Source organism: Notamacropus eugenii, chromosome 6 (assembly GCF_028372415.1).
Source record: "Notamacropus eugenii isolate mMacEug1 chromosome 6, mMacEug1.pri_v2, whole genome shotgun sequence".
Classification (NCBI taxonomy): Eukaryota; Metazoa; Chordata; class Mammalia; order Diprotodontia; family Macropodidae; genus Notamacropus; species Notamacropus eugenii.
Window position 1 is genome coordinate 59,754,814 of NC_092877.1, and position 18,933 is coordinate 59,773,746.

The window sequence follows — 18,933 nt, forward strand, 5'->3', positions numbered from 1 at the left end:
TATTGCTGTTACTGTGTAGTTTCTTCACCCAAGACTATGGATAACAAAGAAGGCTAATTTGGAATTTGAAAACAAGTTCAATTCATTTTCTTGATCTCTCTATGCCTTTACCCCTATTATTTCCCACACCTAATTTCCCACTCCTCTTTCCCTTCCATCTACTAAAATCCTATCCTACTTTCAAGACTCGGTCTAGAGTGCCACCTTCCCCATGAAGATTCCCTGACTTCCCGGTCAATAGAGATCCTTTCTTATTGTAAATTTCAACATAGTTTGAAAGAATGTTATTTGTGTATATGTCTTACCTTTCCTACTAGACTTGATTAAGGTAGGGACTCCATCTTGTTTATTGTTGAGTTCACTCACAAAACTTAGACTTGAAAATAGTGTGTGCTTAATAAACTGAAATGAATGTAAAGCCCCCTGATCATTGTAATCTACTCTATTGAATCTGATCAAGGGACAGAAAAATCTATTGGAGGGTTTTCCTTTTCTTGCCTTGAAGTCAGTCACACTTCCTTTCTTGAAATATAAACATCAATAGCTCAGTATATAAGAGCCACACTCTTATTGAAAAAATCTTATTATAATCAGCTTTGGCTCAACACACTCAAAAAAGTAATAGGGTAGCATGCATTAATACTGGAAATACTAATGAATTGGGAGTCAGAGAACTGGGGTTCAACCTGACCTCTATCACAATCTCTCAGTGTGTTCTTGAGTGCATATGGCCATCCTTTTTTTAGGTCTATATTTCCTCCTTCATAAAAATAAAGAAATTGGATCCCATGATCTCTAAGATCCCTTCCAGCTCTAATTTCTCTAATTCTATGAATTGATTTTCTAAAATTAGGTTAAAAATTAGATTTTGATCATCTTTCAAAGTCTAAGATAGTTTGGATGCATTAAATTGCCTTAATCACTATTCTCTCTCCTGCAGAAATGCAAGAGCAAACTGCTAATCATAGATATGAATATATTTTGTCTTTCTGTTAGGTATGTCCAACTCTGCAAGTAGAACATTGAACTTCCCTACAATTACTTTGTAATTATCCCTGTGTTTTGCAATTCAAATTGAAATTTTTCCTTTATGAATTGATATGCTATGTCATTTAGTAAATATATGCTTAGTTTTGCTATTGGTTCATTGGTTGCTTTAAGCAGAATACAGTTTTTATGTTCATCTTTCTTGATATTGCAAATTTTTATTTTTTATTTGTCTAATATTAGGATTTTAATTCCCACTTTTGGGTATTCACTTGATGTGCTAATTTCTCATTTCCATTCTGTATGTATCTTCTTTTAAAGGTATGTATATCATATGTTTCTTTAGATATATTGTATTTTCTTTTTTTATCTATTGTCACTTTGTCATTTCATTGAATTATTCAATTTACTCATGTTTAATATTATGATTGTTAAGATTGAAGTCCCCTCCATTTATTTCTTTTTCATTGATTTTTATCCCCTTCCTCTACTCCTACAATTACTGTGTGATTAGTGCTACTTACTTTACTTTGATGATAATCTCTCTCCCACAGGTTCTCTATTGCCCCATTTACTTGCCTTATTTCAAATTATTCCAATTCATTGATGTAACTAATTTTTCCTTCATTCTTTCTTTTATTTATTCATTTCTTTTTCCTTTATTTGTTCACTTTACCAAGTTAAGGAAATAGTTCAACAGCTTCTCTCCCCTTCAATCTTTTTTTTTTTTTAGTAACTCTCTTTTACTACACTTTTTTTCCGAGAAGTTTTCCTTTGCTTTGTTCCCTCATTTTTTCCCCTTTCAATGTATTCTGAATTTTATTTTCTGATGAACATGTTACAGTACTTTTACTTATTCCTTCTTTATTCTGTGTTCGTTATGGGAGTAAATTTTTTGAAGTCATCAGTTTGAATGTCCTCTGTGCAAATTCCACTTCTGTGAAAATTTTGTATTATTACCCTCTGAAGACCTTGCCTTGTCCTCCCTTTTTCCATTTGTATGTCAATCTTGGAAATATCAATTCATGAGGAAAACAATGTCAGGTGGATCAGTGTTGTGTAGTAGAAGTCCCTCTGTGTTCCACACAATAAGACCTAGTTTTCTCTTTGTCCTTCCTATGATTAGTCTCCATTCACAAAATAATTTACCCTTCTGGTACCCTTCTGGTTGTATGCCCTTTCTACAACTTTTGCTGCTCATTACACTTGGGAACTTACACATCTTGTCCCCTGTGGATGAAATGTTCTGGAGGGGAGGTATAATAATTTCTCAGAGAACATAGTCTCCCAAATGAAATCCATCCTAAGGTCTCTTACTGCAAACTATACCTCTTCTCTCATGGGAATGTTGTTCTACAGTGGAAAATTTTCCTTTTTCATACTGTAATAAAACAGCCCCTTCTGCTCCCACTGTCTCAGTCCCTCCCTTTTATTGCTCCTGTTTTAGTATAGCACTTCCATACTTAGTTGAAGTCTATAGGAATTCTTTCTCCTTTCCCAATTTACCTATGGACTTAGTAGAGGTTCATCATCCTTCCATTTTTTTTTGTCCTTTACCTCCCACATCCCTGTCACACAGCTTCCCATTCTGTTATCCCTTTCCATGAAAGATACTTAAGTGGGGAAATGTAATCCATGGAGAATTATACCAACTCTCATCTTCTTTATTTCTGATTCTATCCCCCTTAAACTCTTAGTCCCTTACATTCCTTCTAAACCTTGATGATTCTTTTTTTCTTTCTTTTAATCCATAGATTAATTTTTCTTTTAGAAAATAATTTATGCATGAGATAATTGTTTTTATATTTTCCTGATAATTCTGTTCATTTGATTTTCTCATGTTTCTGTTGTTTGATGTATTTGGAAGTAAAAAAATCTGCTCATCTTTGATTTTTTTGTAGAAATGCTACATTTATTTTTCTGTTGGCAAATTTCTCATCTTTTAAAAACTAATGATTAAAATCAAGTTTGTAAAATGTGTTATTTTTTGCAATGAACTTATCCCTTCTTTTTTAGAATGTACTATTCCAATCTCTCCAGTGTTTTTTTCTTTGTGAATGTGAAATAATCCTGTGTGATTTGAATCACTTTTCCTTTATGGTTGACGGTATTTCTTTTTCTTCCTTATGAAATTTGTTACTGAAATAATGAAATTTGGCCCCTATTTGAATTTGAAACATATTGTTGTTTTTTTAATGATAGTACTCTATGGATACTCTCAAAATCAATATTTTGTATTCAGAAGCCCTGGATAGTATTCCTGTATTATGTCCTGAATGATGGTATCCAGATTTTTTTTTGATTTGTCATATTCTTCTGGGAGACTATGATCTTTAAACTATTGTTGTGTTTTGCCTTGACAAAGTTTCCTCCACTTTGGTATTTTTGTGTTTCAAATCTGTTATTCTCTCTCTGAGCTTCTACTTCTTTGACAACATTCTCCATTATACATTCAAACTTTACTACTCTGCTATTTGTGTTTTTAAATTTTGTGTTGATTGCTCTGATGTCTAGCCTACAATCATTTCCCAATTCCTCCTTCTAATAGTTTTGTTCATGAAAAAGACAATTCTGAAATTTATTGCATTGTCCCATGATCAGTGGATAGTCCATAAGATTCTCTTCTACATGAGGTTACATTGGCTCATTTTCTTCATATTATCACTTGTTCAATGTGGTTTTTTTTCTTTGAAGTTCTATTCATTCTTCCTTTTGCCTTTATGATAATATCTGTTGGTTAATTTGCTTGTGGGCTGAGTTTTTAATTGAAGTTCCTTTTTGCTATTCTGGTATTTCATCTTTTCTGATGAATTCCTCATGATTAATATTCAGGAATCCTCCACCATTTCCAGTTCCTCCCCCTTCTACTCCTGTACAGATTTCCCCAAGGCTGGGTTATTTGGTAGCTTCCCAAATGTGAGTGACCTGAAATGCAAGAGAAAAGCTCAAAGGTCAATAGAGAACCTGTATTAAAAAAACAGTCAATAAGCAGATTAACTAAGAGAGAAGATCATACGGACAAAAGATCATATATACAAAAGAAAAACTAGGCATATTCAACAAATAATATGAAGGAAAATGAACCAGTATAACCACATGAAAGACAGTACTGTGGACTTGCCAGAGATCATGGATTAATAGTGAGAACTTCTAAAATGATTATAAAGAAAAATGAAACTTCAAACAGGACATTAGAAACTAATTTAGCCTCTTCACATTATGGGCAGGGAAGTTGGCTGGACTCAGATTCTTTACTTGAGTAACACCTATCAAGAGATGACTAGTTTCAGCTGACTTTCCATTCCCTTTCCTGTTAGGGCAAATCCTCTGGTCCTTAGATCCAGTACTGTGTTTTTGTCTTACTTGTGGCTGTGAATGTTGTATATGATATGTCTTCTGCTCTGCCCAATTCTTACCTTTTCCTTCCTCCTTTCCTTTACATGAGTGGAAAGAATCAGTGTCTGATAATTCTTTCAAGGTCAACATAAAGGTATTTGGGTAGATTCATTGTCCTGGAGGATCTCTACAATCAGATTTTGAGTCACAAGTTTGTTAGTACTCAATGCAGTGGACCTAAGAAGTTGACTGTATACTCCATCATTTGAGAGATGAGGAATATCAGGTCGTCAATGGGTAGATGATTTGCCCAAGGTCACAGAGGAAGTAGGAGAGTAGCAAAGTCATAGTCTGAACCCAAATATTCTGATCTGTTGCTCTTTCCACTACATCATGCTTCCTCCTCAGGTGAATAAATCTAGAGGCCAGCAGAAACAGTAAGTCCGACTAAACATCAGAGAGTTCAGATTTAGTGGATTAGAGATGCGTGCGTTCAGACTTCATTGCTGAAGACCATGCCATCAGAGAAATGATGACATGACTTGCACTTGACTTTGTTTTTGAGTGAGGGAGGACTGTGCAGGTCACCAGACTCACTTCTCCAGAGCCATCTGAATCCAGTGACCATATACATCAAGATGACTGGAGATGACCCAGCATGAGGCAATTGGGGTTAAATGACTTGCCCAAGGTCACACAGCTAGTGTGTCAAGTGTCTGAGGTGAGATTTGAACTCAGGTCTTCCTGAGTCCTGCACTGGTGCACTATCCACTGCACTACCTAGCTGGATTAGAGAAAACTTCACTCAAAGGTGTTCAGTACCCTGGATAGTTCCAGGGTAAAGCCATTGTGTGGATCAAAAGTTAAGGGCTACTAAGGCTTTTTGTACTCAGAGTACATATATAATTGACAATTTCTCTTTGGAGGAACTCAGAGATTCATAACATTTTGAAATGGAAGGAACATTAGAGACCATCCAGTCAAGCCCCATCATCTTACAGATGAAGAAACTGAAGTAATATAGTACAAATTGAAAAGCAAGTGTTGTCTGCAAAAGGCAAGTAAAGGCTGCTGTGTAAAGTAATGTCTGCGGTGGCTAAAGGCTAGTAAGCCTTTAGCTGGATACAGCTTTGTCCTGCTCCATCTCTACCACCTTCTCCCCTCCAATACAACTGAAATCCAAAAGATAAAAATATTTGGAATGGGATGAAAGGAAGAATTTAATCACATTCAACAAATATTTTAAGCTCCTATTTTTTGCAGAGGACTTTAGATATTCAAATTATACAAAATATAGATGAGATTGAACCCTCCCCCTCATGAAGTTTGCAGCGTACCGAGAGGGAAAAATGGTTGTGGTATAATACACAAGCTAACTATAATAAACATTGCATGGAGGAACACAAACTATTGGGGATTATGGGATTTAGAACTAGAAGGGATCTTAGAGAGTTTCTAGCCCAGCGCCCTTCTTTTGTAGAGAAGGAAAATACAAAACTTTTCTTCTTTATAAATATGAATAATTTTTTTTATCATGAATCACAAACCAAAATATATATCTTGGTTTATGGGCCTTTGAAATATTATTTAAAATAAATAAACCTTATTGTTATCCTTAGTTCTCATAGTCTTATATAAGTCTCTTTGTTAACCAAAAAAAAGGAAAAACCCCACCCTCATTTTTTATGTGTGTTTTTAACTTGCACAGAAACCATAGTTACTGAGACAAAGGGAGATGAAGAGGCTGCAGGGACTTTTTTTGCTGAGCCCTTTTGTTCTCAGTGAATTCCTCGAGCTTATGAGGATACATTAGGTTGTATAAAGCACAAACTACCCCTAAATAGATCCACTTGCACTGTGAATTAATAATTGGATCTGAGCATTACTACTTAAAAAAATTTCTATTCACACCATGCAGTAAACAAAACACATCAACAAAAGACTGCAGGCAGCTACAAAGAGGGGTGAAAACCTGGCAGAGTGGCAATTTTCTGCTCATAAATCAACTCAGTTAGGATTCTCAGCTGCCCTAATGCTGTTTCCCACAAGTTACAAGTGATATTTTTTTCAGGGATATCCCTTTAGAAGAACATGGTGTTACTTTCAAACAGCACTGAAGAAAATCCATAAAGATACTAAACCATAAAGGATATGACTTAAAATATACTGTAATAAACTTCTTAGGAGGAAACAGGATTTTAATAGCTGTATGTTATCATTATATCATTCATGTAACCATAGAACCAAAGTACCAAACACAATGCACAATGATGATGATGCTTCTGATGAAGATTATAATGATGACTGGAGGAAGAGAAGACCTCTCTGAAGTTTTACAATTGCAAAAATCTGCTCTGCTAAAGCAGTTTTCCTATGTATTTGAAAATAGTGGAATAGGATTTATTGAATGCCCACACATGGTGCTAGGCAGGGCATTGTAAAAAAATTTTAAAAAAGGAACAGTGAAAAATGTCTCTACTAACTAAAGAATAAAACATAGATGTCAGTAGGGCATTTTAGTTAATTTTCTTTTACAAAAAACAAAGAGTAAAACCAGCAGCTTTTTTCCTGGGGTAAGGAGTCAAGGAAGAAAACTGGAATTCATTGTCACTCTCTTCCAGTACATTGGATCCCCCATCTCTCCATTCTGACCAGCAATGTTGGGTAAGGATAGGTAGCTGTCTAGTGAATAACATGAGAATCTATGTGGCTGGTGGTGAGAATGGGGAACAACCCTTTTGAATATGACTTATCAGAAAATGAATGCACATTCTGACTGCCCATGACACACAATGAATGATTTTGTAATAAGTTCATTTTCATGTGTTTCAGTGAAGGCTCAGAATCTCTAACAGACAGTCATACAGAAGAGATATAATTTTCAAACCTTGCTTGAAAGATAGAAGTATTTTGTTGAAGCTCTGGCTATGAATTCTTGATAAAAATCTGTAAAGCAAAATTTCATCTCTCCTATTTAACACAATGATTTTTGCCCCATTAACAAATGCTTGGTGAATAAATGCACAGCATGGGAAAGACTATCCTGACACACTTCTCACAGTGGTTTGTCTCTCTATAGCAGATACAAATTCACATGTTTCTTTCTCACTGTGGTGCTCTGACTCCTCACCATGGAGCTTTCCCAATAATCATGTGTATAGCTTCCCCCATTTCTTAGCATGAAAAAATTAATTGTGGAGAAATGAATTCATAGGAGGCATGGGGCCATTGTCAGTAGCTAAAGGATAATGATCAGCTTTATCATCAGTAACAAAAATTTTGAATAAACTTTCAGCTTTGTCTTTGGCACCTCACTGTTTTGTCTCTTCATGTCTACCTGTTCTTTTAGCACAACATGATACACGGGCAGATAGCCAGTCTCTCAAAGACTGGGCTTTCCATGGTATACTCTCTCATGTCATGTAGAGGAGGGAGGAAGTGAGGTGATAGCAAAGTAGCAAGAAATGGCCTAATCAGACTTAACCATTTCTGTCTCAGTAGCCAGAGATTCACTTCTATCAATATATAAGAAAGTTATGATGAATCTTTCCTCCATTAAAAGTGGATCAGAGTCCTTCTGTGCCTTCATTAATTTCTGTGGCTAAGAATAAAAGCACCTATGGTCAACTTTTTGGTGATGAGTTTCTATTCTCAGGACGGACACACACACAGAGTACACAAATACGCATATATAGACACAGATGTACAATCTCTTCTAAGACTGGTCAGAGTTGCATTTTGACGATATAACCTTCAAATATCTAGGGTCACTGCCACTCAATGAAGAAGCATCAGTGGAGGACTTCGGTGGAATTAGCTATATTTACCATCCCCCCAACACACACAAAATACATTATATAGAATGCACATATATATACATTATATATAGTATATACGCAGATATGCATAATGCAATTCTATGCATGTGATGTAATGTATAGTTCAATATAGATGATGACTTGAGGACAAATCATGCATTTTCTAAGATGTACATGAAGATATAATCTAATGAAGGTACTTATCATGAAATGCCCCAATCCATAAAATATGCCTAATATATTTCTTCCCTCCTGTCCCCAAACTGTTGTAAACAGCTACTTGCCTGAGAGGAAGCAACAATTTATGTCAAGGGCATAAAAGAGAATGATGGTTTCATTTTGTTTAAATGCAATGTGCCCCATAAGGCAAGAATGGCTAGATGGCCTATGGATAGAAACCAGCCTTTTGTGAGGTTACCTTTGCCCCAAGGAACAATTTAAAAAAATATACCATCTGTTAAAAAGGAGAAAGAAAGAAAAATGCAACCTTGATCTAATATGTTTTGAGAAAGATTGTGTTAAACATTCTCTGACCCACCCCAATAAAGTCTCGCTCTATATGTCCTATTGTGTTGTGAAGGCAACCCCTGTTCTTGAAAGCTCAGTCAGTAATCTTGCAAGGTCTGCAGGTCCTACAAGCTGTGTATGTCTATTCCCTGACAGTTTAGCAAAGTGGTAAAAAGACTCCATTCCAGGCTGACCACCAGGGAATGAATTTTTCTGACCACAGCAACTCACAAAAGCCTACCTAGGTGTGGGATGGCTGCCATCTCCATCAGTGGAAAGATTACCACAGAGATGAAATCATAGATAATGGTACTATTAGCCAGCATTTGCATAGTGAATTTATATTTGCAAAGTGCTTTACACATATTATCTTCTGAGATCCTCAGGACTGCTCTATGAGTCAAGCACTATTATTATCCTCATTTTACAGATGAGGAATTGAGGCTGAAAAGGTTAAGGCAATTTGTTGAGCTAGTAAGTGTCTGAAGCAGTATTCAAACTCAGGCCTTCCTGACTCTAAGTTCAGCTTTATATCCACTCTGCCACCTAGGTGGTGCTTTTAAAGTACTGACCTATGATTTTGCTTGATAATTTTTCTTTGTTAAAAGGAGGGGTTGGGGAAGAGCATGGAAGGGACAAATACATAGGGAAATAGTTGTGATATAAAAGATATAGCTAAAAACTATAAAAAGAAGACTGCTTGACCCTATTTTCATAAGACAAAATATCATATATCAATAAATCTGAATTTAACACCTCCGTTGTAGATGAAACATTTTGCACTTTTTATATTTTAGTTTTTATCTTTATTTTGATCTGGAACTGTGGTTTCATTAGGGTGGGGAGCTCCCTCTATAGAAATTTCCATATAAAGATTATAGCTCTAGAGTTGTAAGGAGCTTAAGAAGGTATCTAGTTCAAAGTGGAGGAAATTGAGGCCCTGGGAAGTTAAGTAACTTGCCCAAAGCTGACAGATAGTAATTCATGGAAGTAGGATTTGAACCTAGATCTTCTGACTCCAGAACTTTACCATGATGCCTTTCATTAAAAGAGGTCAGCAACTCTTTGAGAACTCAGTCTTAGAGAGTTCCCTAAGGCATAGAGTTGGAAAGGGATTTGTCCATAGCTGACCAGCTAGTCTATGTCAGAAGCAGTATATGAACCCAAGTCTTCCTGACTCCAAAGACTGGCCATCAATCTACTAGACCAACTTCCCTCTCCTACATGGAACCAAGTTGCTTTAAAAACAAAACAAAACTTCCTATAGGCTATACTATTTGTCAAGAATTAACCATTTGATAAACATATTTTTTTAAGTAGGAGCCATGTTGATTAATGAAGAACTAAACTATGATTATTATCAATGTGTTTGGTAAAGCCAATTTTGAGGAAATTTACTACTTAGAATTATATAAAAAAGACTTGCCCCAACTCCAGGGTGGAGTGGAAGAAAAGGAGTTTCATCTTAAATTTGATTATATTTATTTGCAGATGGGAAAGTCAGACCTCCCAGTATGCAGACTACCTATACATTTATACCACCACTCTCCAAGGGTAGTTATCATCATAATAAGGGCCTTAGCTTAGGGAATTTTTAATTCTAGTCACTGTTTATTGTGCTCTGTTGTAGATATAGAAGGAAAAGTGAAAAGGAAACTTATATTTAACAGAGAGCCAAAATAGGTTTTGTATGACAAGTTATTATTAATTATAAAAATATAACTTAATTTCATTTTGTTGTTACACAGTGGTAGTTTTATTTCTCAATTTTATTCCTTTTTTGTGGCTGCTTTAAATCCAACAAAGTGATCTTATTTCATACGTCTGGACATGAAAATGCCAGTAGATGCTAGTTTATATGGATTCCAAATTAAAAAACAATGCTAGCATCACTGAAGCAAACTATTATAAAAGAACCAGAGGCTTTAGAGCCAGAAGTGGCAATAGAGACAATGTGCTTGAAAGAGTCTTGGATTTGTTACCATCAATCCTAGTTCAAATCATGCCTCTACCATTTACACCTGTATGACCTTGAGAAAATCATTTTAACTCTTGGGATCCTCAGTTTCTTACGCTACAAAAAAACATGGAGAAAGATTATCCCTAACATCCCTTCAAGATCTAAATCTCATAAACTTGCCCAATATCCCCATTATACAGATGAAGAAACTGAGCCCCACAAAAGAAAAATGATTTATCCAAGGTCATATACATGAGTAGTTAGTGGTAGATCAAAGATTCAAATCCAGGTCTTTTGACTAAGTTCTGTGTCCTTTCCATTCCTGAATGGAAATTTCATCCTCAATATTACATCTGTAACAAATCCTCTTTTGGCTTCCAGCTGAAGATTTACAGTACGTTTGAAACTATGAATTCTGACACAGCCCTATCCACTTTCAGATGGCTCAGCTTGGTAAGGAGATTTTCCATATTAAATCTGTCTTCTTGACTTTTGCCAACAGCTCCGATTTCTGATCTACAGGGTCTAGTAGATCACATCTAATGACTCTTCCACACGATACACCTTCAAATTTGTGAAGCTAGCTATTTTTTCCACTAAGACTTATCTTCTCCGGGCTAAATATGCCCATTCTTTCTGTTTATCCTTGTCATTTTAACATGACTCTGAATTATCTCTCCCTCCTGGGGACCCTTCTTTGTATGTCCTCTTCCCTATCCATACCTCTTCTAACAATATAATACCCAGAAATGAACATTTCTGACCAGGGAAGAGGAAGGGAAGGGAAAGTAGGCAGCAGGGTATAGTGAAAAAGGCATGGGATTGGGAGGCAGAGGAGCTGGTTCAAAGTCTAGCTACAGAATTTACTGGCTCTGTGACCTTGGCTAAATCAATTAAATTCTTTGGGTCTCAGTTACCTCATCTCTTAAAGATGAAAAGGAAAGTACTCAATGACTTCCAAGACCTTTGCTAGCTTTAAATTATGAGTCTATGAGATTTGATCTGACAAGTGTGGAAGAAGAAAAGGGAAAGTAAGCAGTATGGTACAAAGAAAAGAGGCTTGAATTTGGAGCTAAAATGCCTGATTTTGAATCTCAGCTCTTTGACTTAGCAGATATATGAATTTACAATTAACTTCTCTGGGACTAAGTGTCCTTGTCTGTATAATAAGAGGGCTCCAGAAGACTGATGATGAAACCTTTCCACTTCCTTATGGAGAGGTGATGAATTCAGGTGACCAAATGAAAATACATTTTTAGGACATAAACAAGGCAGGAATTTGTTTTATTTGATTACTTGTTTGTTACAAGGGTTTTCTCTTTCTTTTTAATCAAGAGTAGGTTGGAGGGAGAGAAAATACTTTTCTTGACTGAAAGAATGAATTTAATAAAATAAAGGGGTTAGACTAGTTTAACTCAAAATCTGTGATCATCTCCTGAATAAAGGAGATATCCAGAATAATGGACAGTTGGCTCCTCTCAATGCAGTTTAGGGGAGAATTCACATTTTACCTGCCATATCATACCTTTAATTCATCTGACACTTAGCATCTTTTTTTTTCCCACGTAAGACACTTTATGTCCTTTCCTATTGCATGTACTTGAGAAGTTGATTTTCTAAAACCCAAATGAAGGACTTTACATTTCTCTCTATTATATTTGATCTTATTAAATTTTTGTCATTAATCTATTCTGCTATAACCTTTTTGGATCTTGACTGATCAGAGACTACATGGTAAGTGGCATGGTGCTGAAACGGTGCTCAGGAAGTAATCTATCTATTGTAGTAAAGACATTGTTTCCTTTGGCTTAGAAGGAAACAAATCAGTTACAGTCCTCAGTGCAAATATAAAGAGAATGGTAGAACCTTCATTCCTACACAAGTTGGTTACATGCAAAACCCCAAACCCAGTGATTCCTGTTGTTTTGTATCTGAATTTAAAATGTTAAGGTTTTTATTAAACCACTGAATCCAGCAGAAAGAACACTGCGTATGATGTCACATGAATGGGTTCAAATTCTTCCACTGACCTAAGTACCTGTGTGACCTTGGGCAAATTGCTTAATAACTCTGGGCTTATTTCTGCATCGGCAAAAATGAGAGGGATTGGACTACACATCTTCTTGATTTCTTTCAGCTCCAAATCTATGATGATCCTAGAAGAATGACTCTCCAACCACAATTAGATTCCTGTATCATCAGGGCTTGGAAGGTTCTTTTGAGATATTAAAATTTAACTCTCCTTTTACTCCCTACCATTACTTCCCCAGTAGGCTTTTTGTTTTTACAGATGTGGAAACTGAGGCCTGTAAAGGTGAAATGGTTTGCTTACAACCATGTCTCAACTCTCACTCTAGGTTTTTCTCCAATTGTACCAACCAGCCAACACTTGCCTCTTTTCGTACATAGTAACTAAAAACATAATTCCTAGATCTTATTTTCCATGAGCATATCATGTGCCAAGAAGAAGGAAAAGAAACCAAATAGGAGAAAGATGTTACATTATTCATGTTGTCTGGAAAAGGGCGAGGATGAGAAGGAATCCTCATCATGACATAGAAGATACAGCACCAAACGACCATAGGAAAGCAGGAAGAGGGCAAACCAAAGCCCCAGACATACGCTTAAAAATAACTCCGAGTCATTAGAGTCAGTCACTGGAAATGTGAAATCCCAGCAACACTTATGGGGATTGGACATTTACACCAAGTTATCACAAGGTCAGTCCTTAAACCCGAATGCAAAGCAGGCAACACTGTTGTCCCCTTCCCCTTCTCTCCCTGTCTATCACCCCTACCCCCGGCACCTCAAGGTTCCCCAAATTGCCTGGAATGTCTATCCTGGGGCTACCTAAAGAGAACGTCACTTCCCAAGCCCAAGCCCACCCTCTCCCCAACGCTCAGTCCCAGTGTTGCCCCCTCCCCTTCCCACTTTGCCCAAGCCCCAGAACCTGTCACCGGTATGAAAACGCGGAGAGGGAGTGGGAGAGGAAAAAGACAACCGCGGCAGGACGGGAAGAGGAGACGGCACACAGAGCAGCTCTACGCACTGACCTACGCACTGTCCACAGTCATACTGCATAGTTGCTGCACTGGCCCAGCAAACTCCCGAGGTGGCGGTGGCGGCTGCGGGGGCTCCTTCCTGCGACAGCCCGCCCACTGCAGCAGATGCGGCTCTCCGCCCACTCGGGCTTCTTCCCCAGATGTGTGCGCCCCCCTCCGCACACCCACGCCCTGCGTGCGCCTCGGGAGCATGGAGAAAGACCCATGCTCTCTTAGCAGAGGTGGCCTTGGCAGCTGCCATGGTCGCTGGCCTCAGCTTCGTAGCAATTCCTAGGGCCCGGGGATAGATTCCACCCTTCTGGTCTTAGTAGTGGCATGTGGATGGAAGAAGAAGAGACAATTAGGGTAGGCAGATAGGTCTGGAGCATCACTACCCTGCAAGCGTTTGTGGGTCTTTCTCTCTCCTCAGGCGGTAGTCATAGTCTAGAGATAATGAGATCACGTCTCACCAAGTGCCCAGGAAGGGGTTGATACAGCGAATCCCCACTGGTGACGCTGGTGGTACCTCTGTAGGGTCACAGTCTACTCTGATGGAGTCTGACTTCAATGAGGGTTTGAAGAGTGACACCTATTAATTAGTAAGACACTGCAGCCTTGTACGCAGATACATTTTTTAAACCAATTTTTCTTTTTTTATTTTTCCATTAAAATGATAAAACTTCCTTTCAAGATGTAATGAGACTCACATTCTGAATAAGCACATACATATGCATATGTACATGTGTGATCTTGTATTAAAAGCTAGGTGGGACCTTAGTGACATCTTGCCCACTCCAACACTCTTATTTTATAGATGAGGAAACTGAGAGAGGTTAAATAACTTGCAAAAAGTCACAGGGGTAGTGTCAGGGATGTGATTTCACTGTACAGAATCAGTCATCAAACGTGCAATGGAAGTGTGTTAAGTGCTGGGGATACAAATGTAAAGAATGTGACTATCCCTACTCTTCAAGAATTTACATTCTAAACATGTAGAGACAATTTTTTTTTTGGTGGAAGAGGGGTGGGACAGACCTGTGATTTCATTGATGTAGGGAACATTTCACTGGTGAAGTAAGGAGTTCCAGGTGAGGAAATTCTACCAACGCAGATAGCAACTTTGTAATTTAGAGTCCTAGAATTGGATAAGGGGCACTGAAAGATTAAAGAATTTGCCTAATGACACAGTGTGTCAGAGGTAGGAAATGAACCTAGGATTTCTTGGCTTTGAGTTCAACTGTGTATCTATCATTCCATACTGTCTCTTAGGTTATGTATACACACATACGTACACATACACATACACACATACAACCTAAGAGACAGCATAGATATACACATGTATCTATGTATATGTATATACACAATACATATAGATATGTACACATATAGGTAGATACATGTATGCATAATTTTTGTTTTTATTTTGATAGCAGTTCAAGCAGTGGGAAGTGCAGTGAGAGCAGATAGGATTGGGATTAAAGTGACCTGAACTTGACTTTTCTGAATCTTGGTTTCTCCATCTGTGAAATATAGGAACTGGACTAGACTCCTAAGGTTTCTTCCAGCAATATGTATGCATATGTGTATATACATACACATGTATACATATATACATACATGCACACATATACATACATACACACATATACACACATGCATACATCCCAAAAGTCTTGATGTGGTCTTCTGTAATTAAAAGATTAAAACTGCAGCAAGACTTTTGGGACACCCTGTATATGTTATGATTATCCAGAATGATCTTCAAGGCCACTTTCAAAGCTGTATTTTACAAATGATAACATTCAGGCTCAATGTGGCTATGTGATTTGTCCAGGAGATCAGAAGTAGTTAAATAGAAAAATTCCAAATTCAGATTGAAGGTGAGTAATCTGCCAATTGCTTTTTTACTGTGTATTGTTAGGTAAGAATCTACTCAAATAGAAAAGGCAAGCAATAGTCAGGCAATCAATTTGGTTTTTCCACTTCTGACGTTGAGGTAACACCATTGAATTCCAGGAAGAAGAAAAGGAGGCAAGAATTTACTTAATGTCTTTGCCTTAAACTTCAGATTTCTGGGGAGTACAATACCTAAAACTCAACATAGAAGTGACCTTCACATCACTATCATTATTATAATCAATCAATCATCATCATTTTCATCTTTGTTAACACTAACATGGTGCTGACCATGTTGGTTACACTGGAAAGACCATAGGACTCCAAAGATTTCAGTCCCAGCTTTGATACTGTCTGGCTGTGTAATCCTGGGCATATCGCTTCATCTCTCTAGACTTTCCGCTTCTCTTCAATGGAGATACTACTGTTTGCACTGTTTACCTTCTAGAGTTGTAAGCAGTTGGTAAACTATAATGTCCTACATAAATGTGAATCATTATTATGACAATGAAATTTATTTCGGTGAGCCCTGGAAGGTCAAAACATCATGCTAAGCACTCAGCCAGAGCTTACTGAACAGATGAATGAATGAATGAATAAAAGTAAGGTCTTCTGGGATCTTGTACATATAGGAAGTTATATAATAATATTTTTACAGAGAACTTTACAGAATAACACTTTATAAAAATGATTTGGGTTCAAATCCCAGCTCTTCCTCTTACTAACAGTGTGTCCTCAAACAAATTCTTTAAGTTGATGAGGTCTCAGTTTTCTCTCCTGCACAATTAGGAGGTTGGACTAGACATCTAAGATTCCTTCCAGCTCTAAATTTATGATCCTTTCATCTCACTTAAGTTTCAACAAGTCCCGTGAGGTGTATACATTATTATCCCTAGTCTAACAAAGGAAGGAATTGTGCATGGGGTAGATGCTTATTGTCAACTCAAGTTCACCCAATGTCCATTAGCTACATTGTGTAGCAACATTAGCACTTGACAAAACAGGGAGCTTTTCCAAGAATCAATGTTACAGTCTGAGAGGTGATGGAAAGACACACATAAGGGTCAGAAAGCATGCACACCGGTAGCTTGCTATCTTGCTATTTAGAATAATGTTTTATATTTATTTAGGACTTCATATGGTACACGTAACAAATGTAGTAAGTGGTTGCTAGTTAGTTTGTATATAGAAAGGCATCATGGTGTAATGAATAGAATATTGGTTCAGGAGCTGAGATGCAAAATCTCTACTTTACTATCTGCCAACTGTTTGATCTTTGGCTAGTCATAGGATTGGCCAGTCATGTCACTTTGACCCTCATTTTCTCTGCTTGGAAAATGGGAATTATAATATTACAGAAATCCTTCAAAACTTTCTTTAGATGTCACTTTCTCTAAACCTCGTTCTTCCCAACTCCCAGTCAGAGGTAGCTTTCCATCTCATGTCTCTAATAGCAGTTTGTACCCCTTCTCAACCTCCCAGTCTCTCCTGCTGCTCTAGGCCTATGATTTCATTGGTATAGGGAACTCTCAGTGTCCTAGGAAGCTTTATCAGTGCAGATCAGAACCTGTTACAGCATCACCCAACAAGTACGTGTCAGAGGCAACACTTGAACTTGGAACTTCCTGACTTCAAGGCTAGTTCTTTATCTACTATACAATGATGCCTTTCTTCTGGAATGCACCATATTCTAAATTTTTTGGTTGTTTTGTTGATATTCAGTCATGTCTGATTTCTCATGACCCCATTTAGGGTTTTCTTGGCAAAGAGACTCGAATGGTTTTCTATTTCCTTTTCCAGTTCATTTTACAGATGAGAAAACTGAGGCAAATAGGGTTAAGTGACTTGCCTAGGGTCACACAGCTAGTAAGTGTCTGAGGCTGGATTTGAACTCAGGTCTTCCTGATGCCAGATCTGCCACTGTATCTACTGTGCCACCTAGCTGCCCTTTATGCTAATTTATATAATAATTATTTTGTATTTTTATCCTACCTCCCATGCAAAATTATAGACTCCTTGAGGACAAGAACTGTATCTTATTTACTCATTATTTTATCTTTCAATGAATAGTACCTTGTGCATGCAAAGTACTTAATATTTTTTTTTTCAAATTTGATAGAGAATATTTGGGAAACCTATTGGCACAGTTGTGTAAGTCTCAAATAAGATAATATATGCAAAACACATCATAAGCTGTAAAGTGCCATAAAAATATGAGCTATTATTCTCAATGATAGAGTTGGGACTAGAGCCCAGGTGTTCTGGCTCCCAGAGCAATGCATTTTCCCTAGACCATGCTGTGTCTCTGAATACAGAATTGGCACAGATACTTCTTTTGTAAGACTATGTGTAAGAGCCAAAAGTATGATCCACAGGCTATACCTTTTTAGGGGACCAAAGGCAGAAGGTGCTTAAATATGCTTGGCTTATACAAATGGTACCTTTTCAAGGCAGAGAGACAGTACAAGAGAAAGTCACAAGTACAGGAAAAGGAACCCAGAATGCAGAACTCTAAAGATGGCAAATATTTTTAGAACAGGTTGAATGGGGACTAGGAACAAGATGCTTATAGAGAACATAGTTACATGAAGATCTCACAGCGTGATTTCATGGAAAAAAACTAAGAGACCTGGGTTCAAGTCCTACCTTGCATATTTATTAAGCGTATAACTAGGGGAAAGTAATTTCATTTCCTAAGCCTGTTTCCTTAATTGTAAAATATATCAGAACTATGTACTTCATAATAGGGTAGCTAAGTGGCACAATGGATAGAGTTTCTGAGCCTGGGATCAGGAAGATTCATATTCCTGAATTCAAATTGCCTCAGACACTATGACCTGGGGAAAGTTACTTAACCCTGTTTGCCTCAGTTTCTCTATCTGTAAAATGAGCTGGAGAAGGAAACCACCAAGAAAACCCCAAATAGCGGTCATAAATGTATGTGTTCATCCTTCATTGCTGAAGAAGACCATGCCATCAGAGACATGATGACATGACTTGCATTTGACTTTGTTTTGAGTGAGGGAGGATTGTGCTGGTCATCAGCTTTATTTCTCCTCCAGAGTCATCTGAATCCAGTGACCAGATATTCATCAGGATAACTGAAGATGACCCAGGATGAGGCAACTGGGGTTAAGTGACTTGCCCAAGGTAACACAGCTAGGGAGTGTCAAGTGTTTAAGGTAAGATTTGAACTCAGGTCCTCCTGACTCCTGCACAGGTGCTCTATCCACTGCACCACCTAGCTGCCCCAGGGTCACAAGGAGTCAGATGTGACTGAAACAGCTGAACAACAACAAAAAAATGGAGGATAGTGTAGTAGATAGATACTGGATTTAGACCCTGGAAGCCCTGGCTTTAAATCCTACCGAAAAGACTCTGACCA